This window comes from Primulina tabacum, chromosome 6 (genome assembly GCF_025594145.1).
Source record: "Primulina tabacum isolate GXHZ01 chromosome 6, ASM2559414v2, whole genome shotgun sequence".
NCBI lineage: Eukaryota > Viridiplantae > Streptophyta > Magnoliopsida > Lamiales > Gesneriaceae > Primulina > Primulina tabacum.
Genome location: NC_134555.1, coordinates 10957017 through 10970050, shown reverse-complemented (window position 1 = coordinate 10970050; position 13034 = coordinate 10957017). Strand labels below are relative to the sequence as shown.

Genomic DNA, 13034 nt, shown 5'->3' with positions numbered 1-13034 from the left:
TCTTTTTAAATAAAAACATGCATAAAGGGTTAGATGTCATTTTCATCATAAACGCATGCGAATCTCTCATATCGATCTTAAGAAGTTGAAGGATTCTATTTGCGTTTGAGAAAGGTAGGGGATGAGTCATCCATCATTTTTTTTTACAAGAAACCCGAACAATGGAAATAAAATCTCAATACATTAAAGAAAAGAAAGAATAAAAGAAATATATTTTTTTCCTCGAGTATATATGCATATGCTCTTTAGTGTTTTTGTCATCACGCCAAGCTGGCTGCAAAGAGAAGCCGACCTTATCGTAGGAGTAGTGTTGTTAGAATTTCTTCCCTGGCATCAATTTCTTTAGATATATTGATTTGGCTTTGACAACGTAGAGGCTGACGAAAAGGAATTGCTGCCATATATATATATATCAAATGGCAACATTGTTTACAACTCCGCATGAGGGAACTTCTAAAATACACTGCTGAGTTTCAATCTGAACTAGTTGCTTCCTTATTAAAGATAGCTTCCTCACATTCTCTCCGGTTTTGACGGATATCTCTTGTTTCATTACTCACTAACACACCAGCATCCCCACACGGAACGACTTCACCCTCACTTTTAGAGACACAGAGCAGCATTGCATATCGTACATGTCATAAATGCAAGCACATTCAATTTCCGACCTTGCAGGTCTATTATCTACAAATCCATTCCATATTTATCCAAAGTATTTTTTGAAACCACCGTGCCAGAAAAACCGGTTAGAGGGGAAATTTCGAGTCTCGAATTTGAGGTTTTTTGAGATCTAGCTTCCGGAACATCGCTTGAACGACTCTGCTTTCAGTTCTTTCGCAAGAACTCTTCCGGGCAGGGGAATTATCGGAAAAAGTGGTCCAACTGACGGGATACTGAAAAGGGCTTTGTGATTTTACACTAGTGGTGGAGCTTATATGAGTTTTGGAATCAGCCGGATAATGTTCCGCACTACCCTTTTCTGTACCCAAAGCAAAAGGAACATTAACACAACAATGTAACTAATGTCTAATACTGTACAGTGACAAAAGCAACCGTGGGCCAAAATGAATTAAAGAGATGCTAGGCCAATAATGGAATTCATCGTATTATGATCCAAATGAATGAATCAAAAGGACAGAATAAAGGGAAAAATCTATAATAAGAATCAGCCCAAAACACCTACACTAAACAATCAAGAATCAAGAAAACAAAAAACAACCACAAAGACAATCAAGCCGACCTATTAGATTCAGAGCTCAAAGGATTCATCACCTGAAACAAAGCCGATAGCGCATCAACAATATCAAAATCGAATTGATTTCTCTATTAAATACTCCATCAAAACATAATGGTTGACAATTAGTTCACGTGTATTTTGAAAACTCAAGCACGAAAATGAAAGAATAGGCAAGATATAGGACAATTACATCAGTGACTCTACAGTACCATGAAACAGAAATGAGGAAAGCCACTACCTTTAACTGATGACCCTGATTCGGGTGGTGGCGAAACCGCACCGCACAGATACGGTATCTCCTTCCAAGGCCTCGATCATCTAACTGATTGTCTCCCTCACCGCTTCACCTATCAAATAAAAACACGCCACAAACACGATGTTAGATACAATAAGATTTCTCCCATTCAAATCTCTTAGCCTCAAAACTCTTCAAGCACGAAGCCTTTCTCTTGGACAGCTGTCATATTTATGGCATTTTCTTGTCCTTTTTTTTTTTCGTATTTTTTTTAAAAAAAATTATAACTGTGTATGGAGAAGTAGGAGAAATGGGGAGAAATAATAGAAGGGAGATGGCAACGTTGGTAGATTTTTTGGCGTGAGGTGTTGTTTGCATGATATTTTGAGTTGTAGGTGTGTCGTCACATGCACAGATAACCAATTTGTGCAAAAATAACGAAATATCTAACTTCAAAATTCAAACGAGAATGAATTCCTAAGTTAATCGTTTGTTTTAATCTCCTATATAAATATAACATTAAAAATAAAGAAAAGATAATGAAATTTGATGAAATAAAATCTAACATGATTGTATACTTACAAATCCGTAGGAAACTACAAGAACATGAAAATAGAATAAAATTGTGTTGAAAACTGATCGAGAATGACTACTAATACTAAAATATGGACCGAAAACATGAAATACGTTGGAATATTGAAACTAGAGCTACAGAAATATTTGCAAAGAATTTGCAGATTTGTACCGTTGAATGTCTCTTGTTGATACTACCAATGATATCTTTTTCTTTAGAACACTGGGCGGTTTTTCCATTCCCCCACGATCCACGATCTAAGATGATTCTTCTCATGATCCTGTCTTGTTGGGGTCTTCTTGATTTATTCAAACTAATTTAAATTGATGAGATTATCTTAAGAGTGTCAAAATGCAATACGACCCGTCAACCCGACACGACCCAACACGAAAAAAATCATGTTCGGGTTGAGGTTTTTCGGGTTCGGGCTCGGGTCGGGTTCGAGTTGGGTGGGTTCGGGTTAGTACCAAGTTAAACGGGTTTCGAGTTGGGTCGGGTTGGATCGTGGGTTGACCCAAAATAATTGTTTTTTTGAAAATATTACCTATATTTTTATACAGTGTATATTTGAACAAAATTTATTGTATATTTATATAATAAATTTTCATCATTTAATATTTATTTTGTATATTTTTTATTTTAACAATTGTTTATTTGATTTAGTAAATATACTTTTAATTTTCTAATATTAAACTTCCAAATTTAAATCGAAAATTTTGTTATTATGTATTTAAATTAAAATATATTTTTTTTATTTTTTCGAGTTTTTTTCATTAATTTTTTTTTTAAAAAATAAATAAATAAAATTCGGGTTAGGCGGGTTAGACGGGTTGAGTCGTGTTCGGGGGTTCGTGTTCGGGTTGAGGGTTGCTTCGGGTTCGGGTTGGGTTCGGGTTTGGGAAAAAAATCACGGGTTGACCCGAAACCCGACCCACATGACCCGATTGACACCCCTAGATTATCTAATTATCTGGTTACTTCTTTTTTGGGCAGAGCTCAATCAATTTGGGCCTAGTTAAAATTTGGCTCCAACAAATGCCCCCACAGGCATTGATCCAATGAGCCAAAATACCTGTATGTATTTGTTTTCTTCTAATCCATTCTCACCTTTTGCATCTCTTGAATCCTAAATCACCATGAGACCCAAATAGATTTCCTGTATCGTGAATTCTTCTACAGAAAATTACGAAGCCTAGATTCAAAATTCTTTATATATCGCTTCACTTATGAGTGTTCAAACTTCAGATAAAATCGAAAAAATCGAAAATTCAAACCGAAAAAACCGAACCCTGAACCGAACCGAAAACCGAATTTTATAATTCAGATATAAATATTAAAATCAAAATTTATTTGGTTCGATTTCGGATTATATATGTCAAAATCGAACCGACCGAAAAAACAGAAATTTCATTAAATTAATAATTTTATTTTTATTATATATATTTTGAGATGATATTAGTGAATGATGAATTATTTTGAATAATATTTAGTTGATTGTTGTTTATGCAACTCATTTAGACTTTGTGTTTAAATGTTTTACTAAGAAATAATATAAAAAGATAACATATTATATTTTACAATATATTTATCTTATTAATTTAAATAATTGTATCAAAACCGAAATAACCGACCGAAATAGGTAGAAAATCGAACCGAACCGAACCGAAAAAAATGGTTCGGATACCGGATTATAAATTTGTAAAATCGAAAACCAAAAAACCGAAAATCGAACCGAACCGAACCGACCGATGAACACCCCTAGCTTCACCATATTCTTTTCCAATAAAATCTCATTGTAGAATATTACCATCTCCAAATCCTAAATCCCTAACTCTCAAGCCCTAATCTCAGAATCTTCCCTAGATTCTAAACAGTAAAAAAAATCTGGGCACTTTCGCTAAAGAACCAGACATAATAATACAGATGTAGATTGTGCATGTATTGATGGTGTGGATCAATCACTTCAAGCCAGTATTGTGGGAAAGTTTTGTAGCCTTTTCATCATTGGACAAACCTTTTCTAACCCTGACCGCTCTATTAAGTGCTCTAGCCCAACGTGAAATAGTCGTTTTTGGTTTCTCAACATTGAAGAATGAAACAGAGCTCCTTTTAAATCTTCACCGCAACTGCAACAAGCTCGCTAATGGGGCATGGAGAAATTTTTTTGGCTGGTTCAAGGAGAAAAGTCGCAGTTCCTAACTTTTGTGTGCTGCTTTCAAAATTAACACAATTAGAACTTTATTTTCTGATATCTTGAACTAGATCCTTCAATGAAAGTGAGATTTCAAGTACTAGCTTTGCAGCTTCACAATTCTTCAACTTCATAGAATTCTTTTTTCTCATCTTGATACACATTTTGACCACGGTGAGGGCTACATTATCTGTTTTGCCAAAGTCGTCTACTTGTTTTGGAATATTATAAGCTTCAGAGTTTGACAAGATAATCAGTAAGAAAACTGAAAAATCAAACTGATCGGACAAATCGAGTAATCGTAACTAAATACTTTCGTTTGAACTGAACTGGAAAAACCATATCAACTGAAGTATTCATAACTAATAGGACATCAGTTGGAACTGATAATGTGTAAGACCAATTGAAGTAGATTATTATAATCTTTTGTGATATATCAAAGTTTTTTTTAGTAAAAGCCTATCCTCGTGATAGAAAGGGTGACGTATGAGCATTTGAAGTCTCCGAACATCCGTAAAAATTCGTGTGTTTATTCAGTTATACTTTTAGTTTTACATTATACAACTCCTTAGTATTCAATCTATACTTCAATCTATTTCTGCACTATTATCAGTTGATTGATCTACACAGACAAACAAGATTTCAGGATCAGTTCCTCAAATAACTGATTCATATTTTAAAAAGGAAACAAAAATTCAGAGTGTTTATTGAACCCCCTTCTAAACACTCCAACTACCTTAACCGATCCTATCAAGTGGTATCATAGCGCTTAATCTTGTGTTGAATACTTTCATACGCTCAAACTGATACTGAAAATTATGTCATCATTCAACAAGATTCCAATTTTCTCTAGGGAAGAATTTGATGTTTGGAAGATCAGAATGCAGAGTCATCTAGCTGCTCAGGATGATGACATGTGGTATGTCATAACAGATGGACCCATGAAGATAATAAAAGACAACACAGCTGTTGTTCTTATTGATGGAGCACCACATCGAATAGAGAAGCTACGAGATGAGTTGACTTCAGAAGATAAGAGAAAGGATAACTTGGACAATGCTGCCAAGGACATCTTGTATAAACTCTAAACAAAAACACATTTAGCAAAATCAAAATGTGTAAATCAGCTAAGGAAATCTGGGAAAAGCTGATTCAGCTATGTGAAGGAAATGTGCTGTTTAGAAATTTGATAACATCAAGATGAAAGCCGGAGAATCGATTAGTGAATTTGGTGAAAGAGTTAATAGCATTGTTGCAGAGCTTAAAATCAGTACACGTAAAACTCATGCATTTATTTAATTGTTAAATATTTTATTTAAGTTTAAAATGATTTCAGTGACGCATGCTTTATTTAAATTGCATTATTTTGATGATTATGTGATGCACGTTAAAATATTTTCGCGAGTTTCATGTTTCAGGCTATTATTCGATGCGGGATCGAGGAAAGAAGACCGGTGACGATTTTGGCAATTTTAAAATGTGGTATTTTATTTTAAGTTAAGGTTGGGGCATATTAATTAATTTAATAAGTTTCAACATTTTAAAATCCTAAATTATGTGTTTAGTGAGTTTAGAATTTTGAAACTTAAAGTTGGCTTTGTGCACTTTATTTTGTTGAAAAGGAGAATTTTATAAAATTAGTGTGCATTTATTTTGATTGAGGAGTTTGTTTAAAATTAGTGTGAGTTAACTTTTTATTAGCATTTTAATTGGTTAATTTAGCAATAATTTCTCCTAATTAAAACACACACACACACGTTACACACACTTACATGTTTTTACACACACCAAAACACACAACACACACCTACACATTTTATTTTCAGATTTTTAATATTTTGGAGAGCAAAAACCTAGGGTTCTTTGCTAGAGATCTGCCGCCCCTCCTCTCCAGATTTCAGCATATTTTCGTTGAGTTTTCTTCAAAGGAAACCGTCTCACGGTCGTCCCCTCGCTTCCTTCCCGCGTCGGAGTCGTCGTTTCGGTAACGTTAAAGATCTAAAGGCACGTATATTCTGTTTTTCCTGCGTCGATCTTGTCATAGTATTTATGTTGATGTTTATTATGCGTAAAATTCATGTATGATGTTCATAGTTTGAGCAGAAAATTGGTTGGATCAGTTTTGAAATAATTTTGAGATCTAAATTTTCGTTTTTCACTGTATTTTGAGAACTGCGATTTTTAGGTCGAGAATTTGGGAAAACCTTCAACATATGAAACAGTAGAACTTTTCGATACCTTTGCTTTGATATAAAATTCGAAATATTTAGATAAAAATTGAGAGAGTTATGATGTTTTTCGTGGGACTGCTCAAACTGCATTTTTTGAAAATATGTTATTGATGTGTTCTTGAAGTTTATTTGTTGCATGCTTCGTTGGGAACCGTCGGGTGATCGCTGCTATGTTTAGGTATATGGAGTATGAGTTTGTGATGAGTTTTGATGCTTCGTTTCGTGTCGATAGTGGTTGGTTGCATTAGAAATCGTAGGAATCAATTGGTGTCAAAATTTGAGTGTACAGATTTGTTGCTTGTTTGGTGTGCGTCGTCGTTTGAGACGTTTTTATGGAGTTGAGTCAGTTTCATAGCATCCTAGGATAAGTCTCGATGGATTGGTTCACGATTTGTATGATTTAGTTAGGAGTATTAAGCTTCAAGTCGTGGAGTCCAGAAGACTCGGTGCCCGAGCGGTAATATTTTACCGCCCGAGCGCCGCTCTTTCTGTCCGAGGGTAGGCGTCCAGAAGACTTGGCGCTCGAGCGGTAATTTGTTAGCGCCCGAGCAGTGGCCCCATCTGTAAAAATGTTTGGTTCTTTCTTCTTTTCAAGTTTAATAGTGAGTTCATGTCTTTTATTTTTGGGAAATGTTCACACATCGTTTTAGAGATTGTTCGGGGTTCGATGTCATGGGTTAGTATGATGATTTAACAAGGTCAAGTCCCGAGTGATCTAGAATGTCTTAAGCTATTTTCATACTTCGGTGGAGAGCACGAGTACCTACGTCTAAGCTATGAAAGTTAAGTGCATGTAATCATGTTAGTATGTGCAGCAGTGACCCCAAGCGAGATCCAACGGATCCCTCAACGCCAAAAGTATGTTTGACGTGCAAAGAAAATATTTCAAGTTTTTGAGGTATGCTAAATGTCTTGTGATCAATTATGTATGGGATTGGAAAGTGGTAAAGCATGACCAGGGACCAATCCACCCCGTTAAAGCATGAACGGGGACCAATCCACCCGTTAAAGCATGAACGGGGATCTCATGTATGTGGCAGTGGATTTTTCCATGTCAGCCCAGTACTGTGGTTTAGTCTGATCAGGCGATTTATGTTATGGGTCACTTGCTTTGAAACATGACTCTACGCAAAATGATGAACTTTATGTATGTTCAAGTATGCAAGTATGGTTAAGAAAAGTTTCATGTTATTGCACAGTCTACGTATGTATGCACGTATGTTCGCGCTTTGGGTATGCAAGTTCAAGTTCCAGTATGTACGTTGTATTTTAAAGTTGCATTTGATTTTATTACGTATTACTCGCTACTTACAGTTTATACGTGTTGAGTTTTTAGACTCACTAGACTTGATCGATGCAGGTGAGGATGAATTTGAGGAGACTAGAGGTGGGGACCAAGGAGCTGGCTTGGACTGAGCAGGAGGCTAGACCTGAGGACCGCCCAGTTTTTAAGAGTTTATGAAATGTTCAAAATACTCTGATTTATGTTACTGATTATGAGATTTTAAACAAGTACTTTTGGCAAACTTTATTTTTGAGATCTTTGATTGCAACTGTGTTGAGATGTAGCAGTTGGTTTCTCGAATTTTGAAGGCTCACGATTTATTTTAAGAAAATTTTTAATTTTTCCGAAAATTTTAAGTAGTTAAAAGTACGGTACGTTACAATTGTGAACAAACTTAATACACTTGGAAGAGTGCACTAACATAAAGAGATTGCCCTGAAAGTAATGTGTGGTCTTCCCAAGGAGTGGATGTCAAAACCATGGCCATGAAGGAATTTAAAGATCTGAACAAGGTTGAATTACATGACTTATTTTCAGATTTAAAAGCTTATGAATTCGAGATGCAAACCAAAGAAGGCGAGCCAATAATTTCACCAGTTACAACTGCTCTAAGCGCAATGAAATTGGAACCAGCAGTTTCAGTTGAGAAGTCAGCAGAACAGCTAAGCATTGATGCAATGTCATTGTTTGTGAAAAAGTTTGGAAAGTTAATGAGAAAGAATCAAGGTTCCTTTCAAAGAAAATATCATAGGAATGAATCCAAGGAGGAACCTAATGCGTGCTTCATTTGCGGAAAGACTAGCCATTTCATTGCTGACTGTCCAAAGCCTAAAAAGGACAGCTGAAGATCAGTTGAGAAGGGTAAAAAGCCCTTCGAGCATAGAAGAAGATTCAAGGATGAGAAGAAGTCATCCAGGAAAAAGCATGAAGCTTTGGTAGCTGAAGAGAATAAGTCAAATTGTGCTGACTCTGACAGCGAAGAATATGAAACTGAGAGCTCAAGCAGCTCAAGCGGTGAAGAGGAGGTGAAATGCCTCATGGATAATGATGCTGAGCTGGAGTCCAGTAGTGATCAGGTATTTGACTTTAGCTCAACTGATTTCACACGAAAAGACTTATTTCTACATTGCACGATATGGTAATTGAGTACCGCAAACTAGCTATCTCCTTTGAGGAAGTTAAGGCAAAACAAAATAATTCCTCAACTGAAACAGCTGATAGCTCTAAATCAGTTGAAAGTTTAAATGTCCAAGATGAGATTGCTAAGCTGATAGCTGAAAAGAGAGAAAAAAAATTCTCTGATTCAGCATCTGAGATTAGAAAACTCTAAACTGATTGAAGTAATTCAGGCTTGGAATAAGTCGTCAGTTACGCTGAAAAATGCAAGGGTCACAAAAACCAGTTGGAGATAAGACTGGTCTGGGATTCAATAGTGGTCTGGGATTCAATAGCTAAGATGAACCCTCAACCTGTAACGTACCGTAGTTTTAAACTTACTTAAAATTTGCGAAAAATAAATTTTTTTCTTAAATAAGTAATCATCTTTTAGAATGCAATACAAAAAAATGTTTGACAAAATATTTGGAATGTAACGAGCTTGCAAAAGTACTTGTTTTATTCATTAAAATCAGAGTAACCAAAGTTTATCATGCATAAAGTAAAATCCTTGAAAGCTAAGGCGGTTGTCACGTCCGAAAAACCAATCTACGTAAACCACATGCATGCAAAATTATTTTAATTGCTTAATTGTTTTATTTATGTGCTTTTAAATGCTAGCATGATATTTATTATATGATTAAATGTATAATTGCATGATTAAATGATTATATGACATGATTACATGAAATTAAGGCTTTTACCCGAATATTCGATAATAGGCAGGGGAAAGGAGACCGGGAACGACCAAGACAAGAACATTTATTTTTCATTAAATAATGGCAAGGCTTCCTAATATGATTAAAAATGATTTAATTTTCTAAAAATGTTGGAGTTCAAATTATTTTAAGAGTCGAGCTCGATTTTTCCTAGGAAGCTGGTTTTGGGCAAGAAATGAGTTTTAAAAGATCAAAAATATTATTTTATGGAAACTAATTTTATAAACTTTTATTATTTAATTAATTAAGTGTTATTGGGCCCAACTTAATTAATTTAATTAGGCCCAATTATCCTTAAGCATGCAAGCCCAAAACCAAAGCCCATTTAACTTGTTAATAAAATTATAAATAACTAAACCTAGGTCATTTAACACTACAATTCCCTACCACCAGCAGCCGTAAACACCACACACACAATTCATAATTTCGAAAAATAGGAGGAAGAAAAAAGCTAGTGTTCTTCGTCGTCCGGTCGTCCAACGTCGCACCCTCGCCGAAGATCGTATATTCGAGCGTTATAAACGCAAAGACACGTTCCTAAACTTTTTTTTAAACATCATACGAATCATAATATGTGTGTTCTAATTGATTATTCATGAAAATAGTTGGGTTCGATTATTTTACGGTATGGTACGTATTTTCAATTTTTTTACGATTTTACGCTTGTTTTAAAAGAACCGTTATGAAACCAACGGACACGCTGCCAAAACATGATAAAATATGAACAAACATGACAAGTTTTAAAAAGAAAACCATGCTGGATACCGTAGGAAAATTTCAGCAAAGGAACGTGGCTTTGGTTGGGTTGTGCAATTCAAGTGGCTCATTTCTTATGCATGGGGCAGGTGGCTTGACCAGGTCTTGAGGTTGGGTCCTAGGGGTCACGATTAGATCTTAGGTAGAGTTCTAGGAGGGCTAGGGCTCGTGCTAGGTGGGCTGGAAGAGTCATTGCGTGAAGGAACTCTTCACGCGCAGGTTTCAGGGGGTGGCCGAGAGTTCCAGGGGCTGTGGCTCGGTATGGGGCTGGGCTAGGTGGTCCATCATGGTCCTAGGGTGATGAGCATGGGTTGGGCCAGGGGTTGGTGCGGCTGGGTTCGCTGCTGGCTCAACTGGAACTGGAAAACGCGAGAGGAGCATCACAACATGCGCGCAGCCTGTGCTTGCTTCAGGCGGCTCGTGCGCGCGGTCAGGGGCTGGGCTAGGCTTGGGTTGGGTCTGGGCACGGTCCAGGGATGGTTAGGGTCAGGTGGGATCGGTGGTGGCTCAGCTGGAGGAGTCCTATTGGGCTAGGAGTTCATAGGCGTGAGTTATCCATCCAAGCGCATGTGAGCGTCTTCTGTCCAGGTGAGTTTGAGCGAGCTAGGATCTGGCTCTAGGGGTTGGGATTGGTCAGGAGGGTGCCTAGGTGGGTTGGCTATAGTTTGGCTCAAGGTGGCTCGGGCTTGGCTCGAGTAATTTGGGAGATGGCTCGGTGTGTTCGTCTATGTGTCAATTTCGAAAATTTAAGGAAGAAATTTCGAACCATGGGTCCAACGGGGTGGCTCATGATTTTGAAAGGTAGAATAAATACTAAAAATGTTATTTTTAAAATTTGGGATCAAAAGAATGAGTTTTGGAATTATCCGGGATTTAATAGCCGCACGAAACGCTAATTCAAGAATTAATTGAAAAGCCTTGTTTTAAGCTTTATAAAATTATGGAAAATTATATTTAAACTTATATAATTATTTAGAATAATCTCATGTCATTAAAAGTGAGAAAAAGATGAATTCGAGAATTTTTACGTCCAGGGGCAAAACGATAATTTTACACTTAGGAAAAATACGTAAACGCTTGGCAGCGTCCCGAAAGATCATAACGCATGTTAAATGATATTATATGATTTAAAATGATGATTTTGATGAAAATATGTATTTTTATGTTTATGGTAAATATGTGCAATTTATACTGTTTAAAATGTTATTTTTGGAAAGTTATGATATTTTATGATTTTAAAAGGAAAGGAAAAATATTTTTTAGGGATGTGAATTGACTGTGACAAAAGATATGATATATGATATTTATTGGGATGACGTGAGGGCCAAGGCCCAGAGGGAACCCATATACGGGCAAAGGCCCTAGAGGGACGCCGTGTATTGGAAAAGGCCCCAGAGGGACCCTGACGATCGTATTTTTACTGTGGAGCCTAGTGCACACCCCCATGGACCATGTGGAGCTAAGATTGCAGTCGACCAAAGGATAAAAGCTAGTCACTTTCAAGGATCAAACTTCACCCAAAATGATATATGATTGAAAGCTTATTATTAAAATGATTTTATGATATATGATTAATGATGATGATTAAAGCTATATTTAAAATGATATATTTATGCTCAAAGATTATTTTAAATGATTTTTGGAAGGATTTATTTATGCTTAAAGTTTTTTTTAAATGATTTTACGATTTATGATTTATTTATATTTAAATGCTTTTTAAATGATTTATTTATGTACAAAAGCTATTTTAAATAAAAATATGATTTTAATGCATGTGAATGTATATGTATTATTTGATATCCATATTTAGAACGTGTTGAGTCTTTAGACTCACTAGGTTTGTATGATGCAAGTTTGGATGATTTATGGGAGGTGCTGACGCTTGAGTGGATCAAGTGCAGCAGTACACACCCGAGGACATTTATGTTTCCGCATTAGATAGATAGATAAATGATTTAAAGCTTACGTTAATGATTTTTATTAGGGATAGTTTTATGTTTAATTTTATTTTTAGCCGATCTTTTTAAAGGTCGATTTAGGAATTGTGATTAGTCGATGATCTATGATTTTATTTTATGCACTTGAGATTTCATATGTTAATTTATTATGAATGGTTGGAAATGTTAAGTTATTTTATTTAGTTATTATTTTCGAGTGTACGATTTATGATTAGTAAAAAAAAAAAAAATAGAGGTCGTTTCAATCCTCGGGTTAGTCCACCGCACAGTCCGAGCCAGCTCATTGATCCCTGCCTCTCGTCTCCTCAAACTCGTCCCCACCCGCATGGATCAAGTCTAGTGAGTCTAAAGACTCTACATGTATAAACTGGAATAGCAAGTAACGTATAATAAAACCACATGCATTTTAAAATAGCACATACGTATCTTAACTTTGAACATACTTATATAAACTTAGACGTGACATTGATTCATAAATATTTTCGTAAACGTACTTTCATCATACATACTTAAACATGAATATCATCATCATTTTGCGTAAAGATATGTTTCAAAGTAAGCGACCCATACGTAATGCGCTTGATCAGACTAAACCACAGTACTGAGCTGACAGGGATGTCCACTACCACATACAAAAGATCCCAGTCATACTTTACCGGGTGGATTGGTCCTTGGTCATACTTTACCTCTTTC

General features: G+C 36.0%; 1 long non-coding RNA gene across 1 annotated transcript; it reads right to left on the bottom strand.

Moving 5' to 3' along the window:
- Positions 1-299: 299 nt before the first annotated feature.
- On the bottom strand, positions 300-1823 carry LOC142548070 (uncharacterized). The gene is made up of 2 exons (XR_012820860.1): positions 1476-1823; positions 300-979 (listed from the first exon to the last, which is right to left on the bottom strand). It is a non-coding gene; the product is annotated as an uncharacterized LOC142548070 (long non-coding RNA).
- Positions 1824-13034: the final 11211 nt, after the last annotated feature.